Here is a 22,606-nt window from a genome sequence, read left to right on the forward strand (position 1 = left end):
TCAAAAACCTTCAGATCAGAGAGTTTCTGGTCAGATAGTTAGCACACTCCACCTGGAAACAACCAAACCAAAGCTCCTCGAGATAAAAAAAAACTCTTAGCTACAAAGATTGACATGGTCGAGACGAGGGGGACAGTCATCAGACCGATTGGTCAAAAGAAAAAGAAAAGGAAGGCATTGACCAGTAAGGAGGAAAAGACTGCCCGGGACATACCGAAAAGTTGCCACTACATCCCGGGCAGCAGCATAGTGGGAGAGAGCAGGTCCCGCGTAGTAAGCCCTCTGAAAAATCGAAGAGTGTGGTGTTCGATTGGCTAGGAGAACATGCCTCCTAGAAGGATCTAAGGGACGTTGTCACCAACAAGAGGAGGATCGTCCCGGTCGAAGGGCAATATCTAAACTACCGTGCCAGACAAATAGAAATTCTTAACGACAGTGCTCCAGATGGAAATGCCCGACTAGGAGGTCAAAACCTTGGAGCCTCGTCAGTTGCTCCAGCCATCCAAGCCCAGCTTGATGCGCTAACAGCTACGGTGCAGGGTTTATCAAAATGACCTTTCGAAATGGATGTTGTAGACCACAGGAGTGGGAGTCCATTTTTTGCCCGGATTAGAGCAGCCCAGCCACCAGCAAAATATAAAGCACCAATGTTGCCTGTATATACAAAAAAGGTGGATCCCATCAGACATGTTGGGAAATTTGACAACCAGATGGAACTGCTCGGGGTATGTGACGATTATCAGTGAAGAGTTTTCCCGACTACATTGTCAGATACAGCCCAGAAGTGGCATTGGATGTTTAAGCTGAATTCCATTACCTCTTGGGAAACATTCAAGAAGGATTTTTATAGACAATTCAGTTTTTCTCGGACTCCACCAGTTTATGCCAACCACTTGGAAGATATCAAATAAGGAAATGATGAATTTCTAAAGAATTATATACAGAGATTTATGAGAGAGGCCAATAGAGCAACTGTTGTAGGAGACGAGGGGAAGATGGTTGCCATATCCTCTGGAATCACTTACCAGAGCCCTTTGTGGGATAGTATACATAGAAATCCAATTTCAACACTTCAACAATTTCTTGACTGAGCGGACAAGTATATGAAATTGGATGATGCAATCGAGAAAGAGGAGAATGGCATAAACAATCCGGGCAGATTAGCTGACCCTCCTATGAATGGTGGAAATGATCAGAATGGTGGAGAGAAACATGGGAATAATGGGTCTGACCAACATGAAGAAAAGAAGGCTAAGTCGAGTTCAAATGAAAAGCCAACCAAGTATGAGCCTCAGTTCACTAATTACACCACTCTCTCGGCCAGTCGAGCAAAAATATATCTTGTTAGTCATGAAGAGGTTCCCTACAAAAAGCCTCCACCCATCCGAAAAGAGATGAGTAAGAGAGACATGAATAAGTTTTGTCATTTCCATGGAGATTATGGTCACCACACGAATGAATGCAATCACCTCAAGGACGAGATAGAATTTCTTCTCCGGTCGGGAAAGTTGAAAAAGTACTGGGCAGAGAAACCCCAAGTAGAAGGAGGTAGCAACAATCCTGGGTTCAAACGACAGAGATCTCCACCCCTGCAACCCGGACCTATGGACTTTACCCTAGACACTATATGTGGAGGTCCACGCTTGGCTGGGGATAGTAACAAAGAAAGGGAGAGGTATGCCCGAACACTTCGACATGAGCTGGAGTGCTAGGATAAGAATGGGTGAACGGAGCTTGATTAGGAACCACTAGAATGGCGAGCGTCTATGGATATATTATCACTAAATACCACTTTCACAGTGGTAAATTAATTTCAAGTTGTTTAACTTATTATTTAAGTTTGGTTTATGAGCTGGTTATTTCCCAACCAGTCATTTATTTTATTTTATTTTTGAACAATTTTTGTTGTTTAAGACTCATTATTAGACACGTTTTGTCCTTTTTTTAATTTACGAGTAATAAAAGAGACTACGCGTAGCGTGGTCAATTCTTGCTTCAAATATGCATGTGTGTTAATTTTTCAAATAGTGTTCAGCTGGTCGGTAAAATCGGACAGTGTTTAATTAGTCGGTACATTCAAGCAGTGTTCAAATGCTCGAATATTTTCCATATATTCTATGTGTTTCATGAGTAATTAACTGCTCGAACAGATGTGGTCAAGTAGCAAGTGACCAAAGATCTTTCAACCCTCGATCACTTGGGGGCACATGGGGTATACTAGTATATAATTTAACAAAGGCAATAAGAGCACGAGTTAAGATATTTGTTTTTAGGCTGACTTGTAAATTTTTTAAGTCAGAAAAGGCCATTAAGCTAACTTGTTTGACAAAGCTTAAGTAACTTGGAATTTTTCAAAATTTCAAGTTAGAAGCATATGTTTGCATGATAATAAACATTATGCTCATAAAATGTTAGAGCGATAAGAGTGTGAGAAAGTATACTTAGTAGGGACTTATGAAATGTCTAGAATTTCTAAGTTAGAAAACTAAGTACTCATGCGAAAATATAAGACATACATCAGAGTGACTTTACTATTCACAAAAAACTAATAATGTTTGAAATCTGAAAAGACTTAGAATGTTTCAAGTTAGTAAGAAAAGTAAAGTATAAATGCCAATAGCTCGGACTTATGAGAAAAATATCAAAGCTGCTAAGCAACAGTTGTCTTCACAAAAGTATAAGAAAAAAGAGTAAACTACTAACTAGATACAAAGTTCAGCTGGTCAGGTGCAAAGTTTTCCTAGTCGGGAGAGCAGATACAATTTCCCTGGTCGGCTGAGAATGTTTCACTAGTTGAGAAGGAAACTCTATTGATGGATAGAAGGCTCTCAGGTCAGCTAAGAGTGTCTACTGGTCGGGTAAACTAGTCCCTGACTGGTTAACACCATCGTCAACATCCAGGACCTCCTCTTGTCGAAATGATAGAGCAGGAGAGGCAGGAACAGTGTCTGCTAGATTAGCTACCTCCTCTGCGGCCTTTGCCTCCATTTGGAAAGCTCTTCCGCTCTTCCCTCTTCTAAGAGAAAATCAAGGTTGAGGGGCTTGTTCAGCTTCCATATCTGGCAGAAGCAATTGAAACATATCTCCTCATAACGAGTAAGATCAGCTTCTTTGTCTTTTTTCAGCTCCTCATTCTAACGAGTCATTTTTTATAGCTAGTCAGGCAACATCTTGTTGGTTTGGATTTGTTTCTTATTCTCATCAACCAACTCCCTTAGAGATCCATCCTGCTCGGCAATGGTCTTCTCTGCCTGATTGGCCTTGTACTGAAGATCTTCTTCAGATTTGGTTAGACTTTTAATCTTTGACTGGGCTTCCAACAATTGATCATTCAAGACCTTGTCCAGCTCCTTATAGTCTACTGCTCGGCGTTGATCATGACTAACCGTGATGAGTCCCTGGAGTAAACCAACCAAAAAATGAATGAAAAATATATATATATACACTACTCTTCGAAGAGCTACACGCCTGCTAGGCTGGGTGTCCGAATAGCTGGCCATCCGAGGAGCTCCATGTCCGAGCGGTCTGGAGGGACATCGCGAGGCTTCTGTCCGAGGAGCCACATGCCGAGGAGCCAAGCATGCCGAGGGCTGCTGTCCGAAGAGCTTGCATGCCCTGAGCGGATGGGAGCATTCCTGAGGAGCTGGGCACGTTCGAGGCTGCGCGTCTGAGAGGCTGGGCATATTTGAGAAGTAGTGTTCGAGGAGAAAGGCATGCGTCCGAGCAATAGAAAACAAAGCACCCAAGGGCCAGTAGTTAATAAATTATTTGGGTCCCAAGGACCAAATAGGCATTTCTAATCGGCAAAGCAAGCACATGTTTACTCAAAAATGTGGAGCACAAACATGATTTCCTATTCATGGAGTACAACAACAAGATCAAAGATGGAACTTCAAGGATTTCAAAAAGTTTCAAGAAAACTTCAAAGTTCATATAAACTCATGAACCCGAAAGTGCGATGAAAGATGTGAAATTGATAACTACCATTTTCATGGACTGAAAAGTTCAATCGTGGGTTTACTTGAAAAGGCGGGAGAATATAGAAGGTCATTTTCGGAATTTTAAGACACAATAATTATTAAATTTACTGTGGATCTTTGCAAGGAGTTAGAAGAAAAGTTTATCATATGAGAAAATCATATGATAAACTTGGGGGGCAAATCTTATCCCCAAAATTTCGTTCGATGACATGGCATTCGGATGGGACAAATGCCAATGCATGGTCAGTAAATGACACATTAATAGTCAATAAATGTGTTGACTAAAGAAGTGAAAAGGTTGGGAGTTACCCTGAGGCGTTGTGGTATTACTGGTCAGAAGTGACATGCTCGACCGGTGGTGTGCCATGCCCGACCGGTGGTGTGCCATGCCCGACTAGTGGTGTGATTTTCCATGCCCGACCAGAGATGTGACATGCCCGACCGGTGCTGTGCCATGCTCGACCAGAGATGTGACATTCCCGACCAGTTGTGTGCCATGCCCGACCAGCAGTGTGCCATGCCCTACCAGTGGTGTGCCATGCCCGACCAGTGGTGTGATTTGACCAACTGGTGTGTTGTCTTGGCCGACCAGTCACTTCGGGGATGGATTTGTTTGGTCAACAGATCAGAATCTCAGAAGTTTCCATCTAGTGACTCTTCAGTAAAGCCTCAATAACAGCTTCATCCCAAATCATTCGCAACTGCCGCGAAAATCTTTCAGATATCTCGGAATAATAGCTATATTGTTGTAATTTGAATTTATTTGTATTTTATTAATTAAAGTTGGTTGAAACAACCCATGCCCCCGTCAAAATGGGATATTTTTCATGTACGATCCATGAGCTTATAAATAAATGGCTCATGGCATCATTTAGGGGGATTTGATCTTTTTGAGACTTGGAGACTCTATAATTTTGAGACTTTGGGACTGTTTCTTGGGGGATTCTTGGGGCATTTTCTGATAGAGCTTAGAGAGAGAAAGCTTGTATTCTCTAGAGAGAGAAACTCTGTATTTTTCTACTTACACTTAAGAAACTCAGTTGGCTCAGGTTCATCTGATCTTAAGTGTAGGATACATATATCACAACTCCAAGTGGATTAGACTATTACCAACAAATTGGGGCTGAACCACTATAAAATTACTTATGTTATTTATTTTCTATTCAAGGTTTATTGTCGTTTTTGCGTCTACTCGCAGTTGGCCAAAATCGTGGTCAACAACTTCATATAGTGTAACTAATTACAAGAAATGACTAACATTTTAAAATTTAATAACCCCAATATTGACATTGTGACATATAAATATGTCTGGGGATTGTTACTGGTAACAATTGAAAAAAGGAGCAAAACATTGTCACCGGGTTTCGAATTTCAAAACAACAGAATGATGTAACTGGTTACAATATAACAACATGTGTAACTATAACCATTTCCTTTTCAATAGAGTTAGGACTGTAACTGATTTGAATAGAATAAACCATCCAATATAACTGGTTACAAATTAAGAGTAATGTCAAATGTAACTTGTTACAATTAAAAATCTGCTCTACTGCAACCCATAATTTGTTTTGTTTCGTACAATAGTCTTAGTTATTTGTATTTTATAATTCATACAATTTAACCGATGACAAAAGATTATTGTAATTATTTTCAATATGATAACACCAAACAAAACAACTCGTTATATATATAAAGTTGTGACGAGTTGAACACGTTACATAACTGTAGCTAAGGCCAAATAAATGTCCGTGATTAAGACATTTTAAAACCGAATGTTGTAACTGGTTAAAATTCATTAAGCTACTCCTCTGTAATGCTATAGATTTTGTTACATAAAATAATGTAATTGGTTTTAAATTAATAAACACTAGAATGTCAGTTTTTGGAACCAATTAATCACATAATCCAACTTTTATTGTACATATTAAAGGAATGTGTGACAGAACTATATTATTAACCTAATCACCTACATCCTCCTCGAGTTCGTCACCATAGAACAAAGGACTTCTTATTTCATTGTCGCTCCCTACCAGTGGACCACCATCATCCTCCCCATTCATTTCTGACTCGTTTGTGTCTGTGTTGGGTTCTTTCTTTTTTTTTTTCTTTGAAGGGAAGGTTGATTTGTTGTGCCCTGACTTGCCACATATTTTACACTTACGATGTCTATGCAGTGGGTCTCGTCTCATTTGTTCGTACATTTAATTTTTGTAAAATATGGGTTAGACAAGTTGATTTTCTTCCTCGTGTCACTATTCATATTGGGTTCGTCTCCTGTTCAATTCAGCAGTTGTTGTTGTAGTGTTGCACATAGAGTATTCAACTCATCCATTGCTATTTTGTAATTGGACCCCTTCCTAAGGCAAGATAGGCTATGTCATTCATCTTGCTCATCACCTGTCCGAACCTACTTTTATGTTGAGATGAATTAAACTTTCATGTTTGCGTTGATTCATCATTTTTTATTTGAGTAGTATGTGGTTCAACCGCCCATCGAGTGAGGACCACTCCCTTTGGAATTGTAGTCAAGTTCATGTGCTTCATCACTGCAAATATGTGCCGACAAGGGATACCAAATGATGAAAAATATCGGCAATCACAATTAAAGAAATCTTCTTCAATTGTTACATAAATGTTTCTTCTGACCCTTGGAATAGTGTATTTTATTAGCTCAAATGTCTTGCCCTCCTTACTTTCCAAGGTTGAATGAACCAAGCACCTTCCTTCCTTACTTATTTTTTGTCTCACCCTGAAAATGTTACAAGTGTATAGTTTTAAGGCTTCATCTTCAATTTTTCCATGTTGGTGTCCCCTAGCCTAGGGGTTATGTGCATGGAGTCGTAGTTGACCTTCACTTGTCGTTTTCGAATCCATAAATCAACTAGATCTATTTTTCATATGAAACCATACAACTTCATAGTCTTGTTCAATTTTTTCTTGAACATTGAGTTAATACTCTCATTCTGTTGAGTTGTTGTCATCCCACAAAAAAAGAAACCTCTCTTAACTTTTATGCCCAACTGTGACGCCCCTCATACAAACCCTTAGCATATTTTCTATCGTGTAAACCATACTTGGCTACAACATTTCCCCATCTCTCTTCAAACTATACTTTAGTGTAGTAAGGATGAACTAATTGAATAAACTCCCCAGCCCAACCCGGATCAGTAACCTTACTTATTGCATTAGTATGGAGATGCAAAAGCATAACATGTGGATTGCATTGGGCATGCCAACCTTTAGAGTTTCTCTTATAGATTCATCTCTGTCAGTAACAATTGTCTTCGGTGGCACGCCGCTCATTGCTTGTAAGAATGCTTAAGTTGCCCAAATATAATTGGCTGCGCTCTTATCTGTGAGGATGGAAAATCCAAGTGGGTAGGCTCTGTAATGATTATTAGTCCCGACCCTACCGAGAAAAGGTTTCTTGTAACAATTTGTTTTCTAAGTTGAATCGAACGCTATTGCATGGCCGTGGGTTTCATATTCAACATAGGATCTAGAATCACTCTAGAAACATTCAACAACCAATTCTTTACATCGTATGAGTAATCCCCCCCATAAAGCAGGATCATGGCTTGACTTGTGTTGCAAATACCCAATTGCTCTGCTTGCATCTGAGCTGCTAAACTAAATGGTTGTACCACTACCAATCTTATTGTACAAGCCCTTTATTGTAAAAGGTACCTTGTTGTACCCAGCTAACTGATTGACCATGTATGACATAATATGCGAAGTTCTAACTCCGAAAGCTTGCATTGACTTAGCTGTTATTATGTGTCTTGGGGTAATGTTGAGATTTAATCGATGGAAATGTTTATGGCGGCCTTCTGCGAAAGGATGTGTATGCTCCTCTACAAATTCCTAACAAACAAATTTGTAGTTGCTTACACTTAATATAACCCTGAATTTTGCATTGCATCCAACGCTTGCTTCGGTCTTAGGCTCTCTTGCCCTATTGATCCTCGTCAATGAAACACTTCATTAAGGGGGTGTTTGTTTTGACTAGTTGAGTTGTTTTGAAAAGTGTAGAGAGACTTAGGATAGATGTAATATTAAACTCTTGTGTACAAAGGGGTTCATTTTATTTTTAAAATATATGTGGAGTTCACACAAATTATTAATTTCACTCCTTAAAATTTGATCCAAACATAAGAATAAATTTACATTCTCATTCCCAATTTTACTTTAACATATAACAAACACCCCTAAAATTTCAAATTTTATTTTATTATAATATTTATTGGGCACCACAAAATCTGACAAATGTTTGAGATTTTAAACATAGATCCTTTATGTCACACATCAACTAAATCTTACTATAGTAACCATTAAATCATGGTTTGTTGTGTGGTTACGTTGGCAACTAGTACTCCATGCATATGCTGCCTCGATATCCACGCATGGAAAGGGTTAAAAGGCTCTACACTTGCTGAGACAAATGTGAAAATTTCGTGGATGTTAATTCTTTAGCATATAGCCTTCTGGAACACAATCACAACAAGACATACAAGGCTGAGCACTTCGATAAACGCAATTCCTTTTTTGTCTTATACGATAAGTCGGTTTTATAATTTAAACTAGGCGAACCCATATATCACGCTTTTTAATAATTTAATATACCTATGTCCTTCAAGAGAGATTTGATGATCATCATTAAAGTGGGATTTCACCATGCAATTATTAATGAGGCCAAGCAAGTCATAATTACTTTAAAAAAAACTGAAAAAGCAAGTCATAATTATCTCGTACCCCTTACCTTAAAGAAATTGAATATTCACTCGTATAATTATTATTAATTTTCTTCATTGGATTGGTGCTGTTATTCGCGAAATGCAGTTATACAAAAGAAGTACAATAGGAGCCACGTCCTACTCAGATCCAAAGAAGTGATACATATCTGCAGTAGAAACTTCAACTACGAAAAGTTGTACTATAAAACAACATAGAAAAGGCCAAACTTAAACAGAAGGCTATTACGTACTATAAAAAACACTATAAACATAAATAAAAGTTCTTCCGTGGTCCAAGGGAGGGCGTGCACTATTTACATAAAGTTTTCTTCCCCTTGTTAGTATAAGGTTTGGTCTCTTCCTGCTTTGTTGTCTCAGAAGGGTGTTCTTCGTTGAGATCAAAACCATGCACTCCAGAAGTCAAAGCTTTCAAACATTGTCTCTTCATGGGACTCTCCTCAGCTGTGTCGTGGGGGCGATGGTCGTCATTGAAGACAGTGCTTCCCATGTCAAGCACTATGAATCTAGACAACCTATTTCGTTTCGACCACAAAGGGTCCGAATTAGAATCCCAAAGAAGAAGTCACTCTGCACATCGGCATAGTCAAGTGTCTCATTGAAGACCCTTTGCGCTACACCACTATGAAAATCTAGTGTGTGGATCCCGGGTTCTAGTGGCGTGGTGGGACATTTAACCATTCAATATTCATGGTATGCGTTGAAGGCATCCACAAAGTTGTTGTAGCCATGGCAAAGACCATCGGCATGGTAAAAAAAAAATTCATGGACTTTCTCTCACGTCGGGTATATGTCGTGGTTTCGACCTTCGAAAACACAAAAGAACTTGTACGCATACTATAATGTCCTACTACACTAGAGTCGTTACCATGTGATTTATAAATGTGTCATTATCTTGCTAATCGAGGTTTTAAGTTGAAAAGTGTGACTAAATCAAAATAAAGACTCATTTAACCAACATTAATTATTAAAAAACAATTGATACTCATTAAAGTCATAAAAGTTATACATTTGGATCTCATAATACTATTTCAAAAATATATTACAATTAAAAAGTTAAGATATAGTCGACCTAAGCGACAAAACCAACCATTTAAAGCATATCCCTCAAAACAACCTCGGCCGTGGCAGCCAGGTAGGCCGAACATGTACACGCCGCTCCACGCTCTCTAACTCATGGTTGGTCGGATTTTCCCTTGCCATTACCTGCACCATAGAGCACCTGTGAGTTGAGACCCGGCAAGTAAACTCAACACATGGCATATCACAATTCAATAAAGTAATAAACAGCTTAAACATATCGGCCTATGCCGACCAAGGTGTTTTTCCAGGCACTAGGTTCATGGTCTTCACCGAGTGGATAAGTACAACACCATTAGAGGGTCTTTCCCTAGCAGCCTGCATTCAGCATGCTTAATGTCGATCTCGGCCTTTGCCATCCCAGGCCATCAACGTTTCCGGCCATCGTCGTTCCCGACCTTCATCATTCATTCATAATCATACAAACTTGGCATAATAAGTCATAAACATTCACATAAAGCATTAAAAACGGATAATCGAGCCAAGCCCTACTTACGAGCACAAACAATTTCCTTATCGGTGTCCCGAGCTGACTGTCTAGTGTGATCCCGAGCGCGATCCCCTAAACCTGAGCCTTAGCAATAAACCTAGTCACAACACAATAATAACAACAATTAGTTAAGCCCTAAACCAAATAAAAACTTCGAAATGATATTCTTGCCTCTGGGATCTCGAATCCTACTAAACCGGGTAGTAGAACCCTTCCCGAGACCTTAAATTTGGGTTCCTGAGCTTAAGACCCTAAATTGGCCATTTCCCTTAATTTGAGTCGCGGACCGCCTCCTAGGGCAGCAGTGCGCCACAAGTCAGAGAGCCTTGGAGCTCTCTTCTGGGGACACGGGCCGCGGTACGCCTTAGCCTGCATCGCGGCGCCTGGACGATTTCAAAGGCCCTAAGGCCTTGTGGGTTCATGCGGGCCGCGTTGTCTGGAGAAGAGGGTCGCGACTCAAACCCCAAAACCATGAAATTCCATGCGTTTTCACTATGTTTTTCCTCAACCAAACCTTCTAATTCACACACAATTCAACACTTAATCAAGAATTAAGCCTAGAATTCATCTTAGAACAATATTAGCAGTGTAAACACCCTAGAAATTTAGCCAAATCCCCCAATTCAGATAAAATTCAACCTAAGTATAAAATTGATTTAAACCTCAAACTTAACCAGAAAATTCATGGAAAAAGCTTGTTCTATGCCTTACCTCAGTGACGATTTCACCCTCCGCTGCTAACCTCTTCCAAACGTCAATTCCCCAACCCTTTTCCACGAGAATTTTCAGAGCAAAAAGATGATCAACGAAGCCTTAATAAGAGAGAAAAGGAAACGTGGCAGAGAAAAAAAAATGGAAGGCTGAGTGTTTTATGATTTTAGGTTAATTCCACAGAATTCCTAAGGCTAAGTCTAAGTCTATCCCCTAGTACAAAAGACAACAAACCCCTAACCTATCCTTAACCTTGCTAACACCACCAAGGGCAAAATCGTCTTTTGACACATTCTCGCTAATTCCTCGAATAGTCCTATAACTCCCCATTTAATCCCGACATACCTAAATAATCACTAAATCACTACCCGATACTCGGTAATCCCAATCACGTGCTACATCCCCAAAATACCCCTAGGCTCACCCCGAGCCAGGTATTCGACCCTATTGTGACTATTCCACTAATCCGCTCCCGAGAACCGTCTCTCATCACACATAAAAAATATATCTCATCAACCTTGTGGTCTCAAGCACAACACACATATAATTTACATTTATGTCATCAACTGGCCAAAATTACAAATATTCCCCTATTAACCAAAATTTGCTCACAAGCATATTTAATTCACCTAAAGATGCATTTCTAATCACATAATTATTTAATCCACGTAATAACATAATTAAATCAGTTATTAACCTCTTGGCACGCTAATCAAGGCACTAAGCCTTATTAGCAGATTTATGACGTTACGAATGTTAGGAAAATATGTAACGACCTGAATTAGCTAATCAGGCTTAGGGCCTTAATTAGTGTGCCTGGAGGGCAATAAGTGGTTTGATATGTTAATATGTGAATTTATGTGTATATATGACTATGATGCATGTTTAAATTGACTTAAATGTGCATGTGTACCCTGTTTGGATATTAGGGGCATAAATGTGATAAATGAGATATATGTGTGATATGTCTGTACAGCACGATCCGAGACAGTCCTGGGGAGCGGTTAGCCGAAGAGTCACAACGGGGTTGAGATTTGGACTCGGGGTGGGTCGAGGGGTAATTTGGGTATTAGATGAGTTATGGGGTTATTGGGACATGAAAATAAATATCTGGAGATATATTTGAGGATAGAATGTCTAGGCGGGAATATTTGGGGAATTTGCCATTTTGCCCTCGGGGACGTTTTGGTACCCCGAGCCTTGAGGTAACCCTTTAGACTTAAGTTAAATAAAACAAAAAAGGAGAATTGTTTAGAAACTTAGGGAACCGACACATATTTTCATGAACTGAAGAATAGCTCTTGTCTCTCTCTCTTTTTCACTCTCTAAGGCTAAACTTGAGGGGAATTCAAGGGAATTTGCTGGGAATTAGGAGGATTTCAGCTGGAATACTCAAGGGACTTGAAGCTTGTGGATTGAGGATCTAACTCAGGGATTAAGCTCTGCAAGGTAAGCTTTTATTACTAAGGTTTGGTTTTTAAATTTCTGCTGGTTATGGGAGATTGCATGTTAGCTAAGCTTGATTTGTCTTTGGGGGTTCTAGCTGAGTTTTGGTGCATATTTTAATGGGGTCTTGGTGTTTTTTCTGAGTTGGATTAACTATGCTGGATATCTGGGAATATTAGTCAAGTTTTAGGATGAATTGGCTTGGAGAAAGGCTTAGGAAAATGGTGAAAAATCTGGGTTCGGTGTCGAGCGCCGCGGCCCTAGGAGGGGTGCGCGCGCAGCCATGGGAGGCCGAGAGATTCATGCGCACCGCGGCGCCTGGTGGGCGCGCCGCGGCCCGTGTGGGGGTCAGTGGGGAGCTAGCCTCTGTTTCGAGGCAAGCCACGGCTCTTGTGGGTGGGGCCGCGGCCCTTAGTGTCAGTTTGGGTTTTAATGGTATTTTAGGCTTGGGAACTCAAGGGGTAAGGCTCGGGATGGATTTTATCATCCGGATTGATATAATTCAAGGTCCCGGAGGTTAGAGATTATGGCTCGGAGTTATTTATTGGGTTAGAATTTGATGGACAGATATTGTTAATGTGTTGTGACTAGGGTTTCGGCGAGGCTCACGTTAGAGGACTGTGCTCGAGGCATCGGTGCTCAGGAAGCTCAGAATTCAGGTAAGAAAACCCCTGTTTCCATAGAGCTTGTGTGCAGGGCTGAGCCCAATGTGTTGAATGGAAATGATATGCAGGGGCGAGCCCTATGTGCTAGAATTGCATAGCATAACTCTTTATCTGTTTATGATTGAATTCTGTATTTGTTATTATATTGTGTATGATATTAAGTGTGTGATCGGCAAGAGCCGTGAACGGTGTAGACCGAGAACTGCGTCAGGCACGTTGAGTGCAAGGCCGAGAACGGCAAGGGGCCGGGAGCAGCGTTGAGCACGTGGGGTGCAAGTTGCCAGGGCGAGTCCCTAGAAGGATACCTGGGATATCCTCACGGTGTGGTCCGCGAACCCAGGGCTTGGTAAACGCCTGGGACGGCTAGGCCGTATGTGTTTAGCCGTTGGTGGCCTATTTATACGCTTGACTTGTGTATTGCATATGTTATTTGTTTGTGGGTTTTCTTGCTGGGCTTCGGCTCACAGATGCTCTGTGGTGCAGGTAAGGGTAAGGAGAAGATCAACCAACCATGAGTACAGCAGGCGTGAGGCGACGTGTACATGTTTGGCCAGCCTGGCTGCCATAGTCAGGGGATTTTGGGTGATGCTTGTAAATGAACTTAGATTTTTCCGTTTAGTCGACTCAGAACAGTTTTGTGTTGTAAATATTTTCTAAACTGTATTTTGGGATCCCAAGTGTAAACTTTTATGATTTGCTATGAAAAAACTACTATCTCTAACGTTTACTTTTAATTATGGCTTAGTTACACGATTTGACTTAAAATCTCGATTAGCGAGTTGAAAGCACGATTTTAAACTCACTTAGTAACGGCTCTAAGGAAGTAGGGCGTTACAAAATATATGTTATTTCAATGGAATAGTAAGAAATATTACAACTCTAGACAAAATATTGCAAATAAATAATATTAATTAAATAATGTTACAAATCTATGACTGAAAATACAAATAAACAATAGAAAAATTAGAAGAGGAGAATGGAGGAATACAACTCTAAACAAAAAGATACAAATAAAGAAAAAGTGTTTGTAACAAAAAGAAAAGAAAAGATTACAACTCTAAACAAGAAATATAATTAAATAGAGAAGAAGAATATGAAGATGAAAAACAATAGAATAAAAGATAAGAAGAAAAATCAAATGACAAACAACTATCACTCACACTACCAAAGTGAAGAGTGTCGGGGATCACCAATTTGAACAAGATTTGAAAACTTTGTCCGAAAGCTTATTTTCCCCTAACTCGACTACTAAGGGATCTCTCACAGATTTTGGAAATTGCTTTCTAGAATAATCAAGCCTCTGGGTGTTTTCTAGCCAAGTGCGCTAATGGATAGAAAATTTGTGTCTTACAAGTGAGCAATATGGTCCTATTTATAGAGTTAGAGACACCCTTTGAATTTCAAATTCCACAAACCCTCATGTCTGTTACTAATGATTAATTGGATGTCTATGGAATTAGAAATGAGATTTGGGAGTTGTTTGTGTTTTGAGAGCCGTTAAAAAAAAGATTGAAAAAATTGAAAAAAAATTGGCCAGTCTGCCTCAGTGGTCGTGGCTAGGAGTATCAGTGACCGCGGGCACTAGTCTTTGTTCCCCAGGCTACGACCACTAACACCCCTAGCCATGACAATTGACCAATTTCAGCACACAAAAATGTGTTGTTTTTCCAATCGATTCCAAACCACTCCAAATTGATTTTGTAACCCCCAAAACACATTATTGATGTTAAAATCATAACTCTAACAGTCATTTCACATATGGCTTTAATAAATTAATCTCAATATTGTGTAACAACAAATCTACACAATAATGGGCAATATTTGGAAGTTACAAATTTGTAACTGAATTTGTAACACCAAATATGTTACATATTTTGATATTCACACATATCTAAATATTGTAACTCTCTATTATATGTTACAATATGTGACACTCTATGTCTCATTTATTTAGTCTAAAATATTATATTATAAAATAATATAATATTACATTATATTATAAAATAATATCCCATTCCCCCACTAGATTAAATAGTTATCTATTGTAACACTTATTTAATCAATCAACATTATATTTTAAAATATAGCATATCCCCCACTTGATTAAATAATAATTCTCTCTTATAGGAGTCATTGCATTGGTGCATAAAATAAAGTGCTTGTCAACTTGAACTTTACTATCGTGTTATTATCACAAATTTTGTTTAAAATTTGGTTTCACTAGGCATTGAACCATCTTTCCATGATAACAAATCGGTGATAACACACCTTTGCCATGTTCACTTAAGACCTCTATGTCTCGCTTCGCACCATTAATGGCCATGTGCACACTCCATTCATGGACGTTCTTGAGAATACTCCCAATTCTCATGAGAGGCGGCACCACCCCTAGGTCCATATAGGTAGAACTCTTACAATATTTTGTTACCAAAAATACTTTTCTTCACAAGACTAAATTCTATTAAAAAACCTCTTGGTTTGAACCCTCAATTGGGTAACTCATAATTACTCAACATCTCAAATGGGACTTGTTTTGAGTACAACTAATATTCACTTGATTGACTTGTTGTTACCTATTGAACCTAACATTAGTTAAATAACTAGTGTTAAGATAGGTTACCATCAATCGTGAATCTCTTTAGGGAGTTTAAGTCCCATCCCTCGAGATGATGTAGCCACTAAATCTCTCGTTAGTGGCTTAGTGAAAGGATCCGCCAGGTTTTCACTTGTTCTCACATAGGATATTGAGATGACTCCTCTTTAAATCAATTCTCTTACATATCCATGTCTTAGACTAATATTTCTAGACTTCCCATTATACACTTCGCTGTATGCTCTAGCCAATTCTTCTTGGCTATCACAATGTATCGATCTAGTGGATACATTCTCTTTGATTAGGGGTATCTCTATCAATAGATCCCTACCCTATTCGACCTCTTTTCCGGTAGCAGTTAGAGCTATAAACTCTGCTTCCATAGTTGAATGAGATATGATGGTTTGTTTCTTGGAACCCCAAGAAATTGCACCCCCACCAAGTGTAAATACCCAACCAGTTGTGGACAAGTTGTCCCCAAGATTGGATATCCAGCTTGCATCTGTATATCCATCTAAGATTGATGGAAATTTGGAGTAGTGAAGGCTTAGTCCTTTGGTTTTCTTAAGATAACCTAGGACTCTTCCAATAGCCTTCCAGTGATCCACACTTGGATTACTTGTAAACCTACTAAGTTTACTTACTGCAAATGTTATATCAGGTCTAGTACATTAGGCAGCATACATAAGACTTCCTATAGCACTAGCGTACTCCAATTGAGCCACCGCTCTTCCTTCATTCTTCTCTAGTTTTACACTATGATCGAATGGAGTATTAGCATCTTTAACCTTGAGATGGTTAAATTTGTTCAATACTTTCTCAACATAGTGGGCTTGCCCTAACGCAAAACCCCACTATGTTTCTACACTTTGATACCAAGTATGGTGTCAACTTTTCCAAGATCATTCATCTTGAAGGTTGATGATAGAAACCTCTTCGTTTCTTCTATCCCTTTCATGTTATCACTTAGAATAAGAATGTCATCCACATATAAGCAAACAATGATCACATATCCCTTACAAGTTTTGGAATACAAGCACTTGTCTCCATTGTTATGCCTAAACCCATTATACATGATGGCTAGATCAAATTTCTCATGCCATTGCTTAGGAGCTTGTTTCAATCCATATAAAGATTTTACAAGTTTACATACTTTATGTTCATATCTTGGTAGGACAAACCCTTCGGGTTGTTCCATATAGACCTCCTCATTGAGGTCACCATTAAGGAATGTCGTTTTGACATCCATTTGATGAACATAGAAGTTGTGTATAGAAGCCAAAGCAAACAAAATTCTTATAGAAGTTGTTCTTGCAATAGGCGCATAGGTATCGAAATAATCAATACCCTCTTTTTCCCTAAACCCTTTAGCTACTAATCTAGCTTTAAAGGTTTGGATAGTACCGTCAGTGTGGTATTTTCTCTTAAATACCCACTTACACCCGATTGGCTTAGACCCCAGTGGGAGGTCTACCAATTCCTAAGTGTTGTTGAAAAGAATAGAATCCATCTCATCATTGATGGCTTCTTTCCAAAATGCACTATCTCTTAATTGCATGGCTTCTCTATCAGTCTTAGGATCATCCTCAACAAGAAGTACAATAGGAATTTTTCTAATGACTTCCTCTTTATTTCCTTCTACCATGTAGAAAGAAATTCGTTGAGAATCTACGTCATCCAATACTAGACTTTTCTCCTTTCTAAGCCTTTAACTTCTTCTAAGTTCAATGGGTTGCTTTACATTCCTTTGAGAATTCTCCTCTTAAGAATCATTTTTGGATGTAGAAGCTTGAGAATTGTTCTAATATAACAAATTCTTCTTTAGAGATGTTGAAGCTTGAGAATTGTTGTCACATAACATGTTCTGAAAAAATTCAACTTCTCTAGATTCAATCACAATATTAGACTCTAATTCTAATAGCCTATAAGCTTTACTATTGTTTACATAACCAGCAAAAGCACACTTTGTGGCTCTTGACCCTAACTTTGTTCTATTAGGTTCTTTTTTCTTGCAATATGCAAGACACCCCCACACTTTGAAGTACCCTATGTTGGGTTTTCTTCCTTTCCATAACTCATATGGAGATATCTCATTTTCTTCATCGGTATTCGATTAAGAATGTGACAAGCGGTTAACAACGCTTCACCCCATAAGTTGAAGTTCAACTTAGAAAACACCAACATAGACTTTATCACCTCTAGATAAGTCATATTTTCCCTTTCGGTAACACCATTGTGTTGTGGTGTATAAGGTGCGATGCACTCATGAATTATACCATTTTCTTCACAAAATGTATTGAATTCATTAGAGAAGTACTCTCCTCCTCTATCACTTCTTCGCACCTTAATCTTTTTATTAAGTTGATTTTCAACTTCTAATTTATATACTTTAAAAGCATCAAAAGTTTCATATTTATGCTTTAAAAGAAACACATAGATATATCTACTAAAATCATCTATAAAAGTAAGAAAATATATTTTATCACTTCTAGTTAAAATACCATTTTAATTCGCAAAGATCACTATGGATTAAAACTAGTAAATTAGATGATCTTTCTACACTAAGAAATTGTTTCTTAATCATTTTTGCATTAACACATGTTTCACATTAACCATACTTTTTAATATTTCATGCAATCAAACCACATTTTACTACTCTTTTCATGGTTGAAAAACCTATATGAGATAGTCTAAGATGCCACAAAAATAAAGAATCATACTCAACCATACAGGCGGAATTAGCATTTTTATTGATAGCATTGAAAGTTACATCATTGGTGCACAACTTAACCATACCCTCACAAGAGTATCCCTTTCCCAAAAAATACATTTGATTTGGTAAAAATAAGTTTAGCGGACTCAAAAACGGCTTTAATGCCTGGGTTTCCAAGCAAATCACCACTTACCAAGTTTCTACTCATTTCAGGAACATAAAGTACATTCACTAATGTTATTTTCTTGCGGAAGGTGAAAAAGACTTCAATAGTACCTTTTCCAAGTGCTTTGGATTTTCCCTCATTGCCCATTTGAATCTCATGGTTGCCCTTTGACTCTTCAAAGGTCTTGAACAATGATTTGTCACTGGTGACATGGACGGTGGCACATGAATCATACCACCATCCCTTCACCTTTCCTTGGACTGCATTCCCCTCACTAAGGGTAGCAACTATATTCTCCTCTTGAGTTTCATTTACCTTAGGTCCTTGTTGGTCTTTTCTATGCCTACACTCTCTAGCATAGTGACCCTTTTTCCCACACACAAAGCAAGGACCTTTCTCACCCTTAAACTTGTTTGGGTTGGTTCTTGGACCCAAGGATGTCTGGTTACCCGTCTTGCCTTTCCCTTTGTTTTTGGGATGTTTTTGTTGTGACACCGCATTTGCTTTGGAATTTTCTCCATTAGACCCCACCACAAGTTTATCTCTACATATCTATTCATCCTCAATTCGAATATGCTTTTGGATTTCCTCCAAAGAATAATCCTCATTTTTATGAAGGATTCTTTTCCTATGGCTCCTCCAAGTTGGTAGTAATTTAGCCACTATAGCACGAACTTAAAGGGCCTCGAGAAGCTCAATCTTCAAAACTGTGAATTTGTTAACAATTATTTACAATTCATGTATTTGAGGGAGAATAGGTTTATGACCAAAAATCTTGAAATCAATATATTGAGATTTCAAAAACTTTTTGGTACCTTCCTCTTCCACCTTGAATTTTGTCTCAAGTGCATCTCATATCTCCTTTGCCGATTTGGTCTCAGTGTAGAGGTCATATAGCCTATCGGAATGGGCGTTGAGGATATGACCCCTACAAAGGAGATTTTCCTCCTCCTTCTTCCTTATTTTCTCCACCTCCTCGGGAGTGTCCTTGTTGGATGGCGTTGGGAGAGGTTCTAGAGTGGACTCTAGAATGTAGGCGAACTTGAGAGTGGTCAAGAGGAATCTCACCTTGTCTTGCCATCTAGTGAAATTGGACCCATCAAACCTATCCAACCTCACTAGGTCTTGATTCATGATCTTGATAGTCTCACCTTCCATTGAAACAAACAAAGGGATAAGCTTTTGAATGTTAGGAAAATATATGTTATTTCAATAGAAATGGTAAGAAATATTATAACTCTAGACAAAATATTGCAAATAAATATTATTGATTAAATAATGTTACAACTCTATGACTAAAAATACAAATAAACAATAGAAGAATTAGAAGAAGAGAATGGAGGAATACAACGCAAAACAAAAAGATACAAATAAAGAAAAAATGATTGTAACATAAATAAAAGAAAAGATTACAACTCTAAACAAGAAATACAAGTAAATAGAAAAGAAGAATATGAAGATGAAAAGCAATAGAATAAAAGATAAAAACAAGAATCAAATGACAAACAACTCTTACTCACACTACAAAAAATGAAGAGTGTTGGGGATCACCAACTTGAACAAGGTTTGAAACCTTTGTCCAAAAGCTTATTTCCCCCTAACTCAAGCTCTAAGGGACCTCTCACAGATTTTGGAAATTGCTTTCTGGAATAATCAAGCCTCTAAGTATTTTCTATCCAAGTGCTCTAATGGATAGAAAAGTTGTGTCTTGCAAGTGAGCTATAAGCTCCTATTTATAAAGTTTAGAAACACCCTTTGAACTTAAAATTCTACCAACCCCCATGACTGTTACCAATGATTAATTGGATGTTTATGGGATTAAAAATGAGATTTGGGGGTTATTTGTGTTTTCAAAGCCATTAAAAAAGGATTGAAAAACCTGAAAAAATTGGTCAGTCTGCCTCTGTGGCCGCGACCAGGAGTATCAGTGGCCACGGCCACTGGTCTCTGTTCCCCAGGTTGCGGCCACTAACACCCCTAGCCGCGACAACTGACCAATTTCAGCACACAAAAATGTGTTGTTTTTCCAAACGGTTCCAAACCACTCCAAATTGATTTGATAACCCCCAAAACACATTATTGGGGTTAAAATTATATCTCTAACAGTCATTTCACATATGGCTTTAAGAAATTCATCTCAATATTGTGTAACAACAAATCTACACAAGAATGGGCAATATTTGGAAGTTACAAATTTGTAACTGAATTTGTAACACCAAATATGTTACATATTTTGATATTCACATATATCTAAATATTGTAAATCTCTATTATATGTTACAATATGTGACACTCTTTGTCAAATTTATTTAATCTAAAACATTATATTATAAAAAAAATATAATATTACATTGTATTATAAAATAATATAACAACAACTATCTCCTCCTTACAGAAATTTCGTCTTCAAAATTCACCTGAACAACTTGGGATATCGATCACGCATATCGTTCTCAAGCTTCCAAGTTGCCTCTTCAACTTTGTTGTTCCTCCATAGCACTTTTACTAATGCAATAGTCTTGTTCCGCAAGACTTTATCTTTTCGGTCTAGAATCTGAACTGGTTTCTCCTCATAAGAAAAATCTTGATCTAGCTCCAAGTTTTCATAACTCAGCACATGTGTAGAATCTGATACGTTCTTCTGTAGCATGGACACATGAACTACGTTGTGAACGCCTGACAAATCTGGAGGCATAGCCAATCTGTAAGTGTTGACTGCGTTTTTAGCCAACGACGTGAGCACGTCAATAACGACAAGCCTTCAAGAGAAATCAAAACGACAACAAACGGTATAAACAAGAAAAGTAAATAACACAGAATTTTTATAGTGGTTCAGCCCCGATTGTCGGTAATAGCCTAATCCACTTAGAGTTGTGATTTATAAATCTATACTCAAGATCAGATGGACTATGCCAACTGAGTTTCTTCAGTATAAATTGTGAAAATACAAGAATTCTCTCTAATTTCAGCACTTTCTCTCTCTAGAATAGACAGACCCAATTTTATCTCTCTAGAAAGAATAAGCAGAAGGGGCCCCTCTCTCATCTCATAAGCTCTCTATTTATAGAGATGGGATCCTCAACTGATATCCCCTTATAATAGGGATATTTTACTATATTTATTATATTTATATTACAAATAAACATTCAACATTCAAAATGTAACAAACTCCCCATTTGTGGGAAGAATGAGAGATTCCCGCGCATGTTGTTGAAGTTGTATCTGACTTAGTCTCCTCTAGCTAGTTGGTCCACCTCCTACTCGCTACCCATGCAAGGGCTGGTTGAACGTGCATGGTGGTAGGTTGAACGTGCATGGTGGTAGGTTGAACGTGCATGGTGGTAGGAGATGCACTTCTCTCCTCTAACATGCACTCTCCTCTAGCATGCCATGTTCCTCCTTGAACCAATCTCCTTGGCTTCTCCTCGGACTAAGGTGGTCCGAGGCAACCTCCTTGGCACCTCACCTTGAACAACATTGAGGGAACCTCACCTTGGACAATATTGAGGGAACCTCACCTTGGACAACATTGAGGCAACCTTCTTTAGCATCTCCCAAACATGTCCGATCGAACATTATATAGACTTTCCTTATGAAAGTCTAAGTCTCCATTCTCTTGCATGAGACTCCTCCTCCTTAGCTATTTACCTTGGACACGTTCGAGCCAACACTTAGAAAACCTTGGGAGGCTTGCCTCCTACACACCCTTGGGGTCTCCTAGGACCACACCCTCCTTGGGGTCTCCTAGGACCACCCTCTTAGCCCTCCTAGGAGGCACTCTCCTAGATGCATTCTCCTTAGCCTCCTAGGATGCATTCTCCAATTTTTGGGTATAACAGTAAGCTACCTCTCCAACCTGTTCCACAATCTCAAAAGGGCCAACAAACCTAGGACTTAACTTGCCTTTCACTCCAAATCTCTTTAATCTTCTCAAAGGAGCAACTGTGAGGAACACATGATCATCGACTTGAAACTCTACACTCCAGCATCCGAGCTCTAATCTTCTCAATT

This window comes from Humulus lupulus, chromosome X (genome assembly GCF_963169125.1).
Source record: "Humulus lupulus chromosome X, drHumLupu1.1, whole genome shotgun sequence".
NCBI lineage: Eukaryota > Viridiplantae > Streptophyta > Magnoliopsida > Rosales > Cannabaceae > Humulus > Humulus lupulus.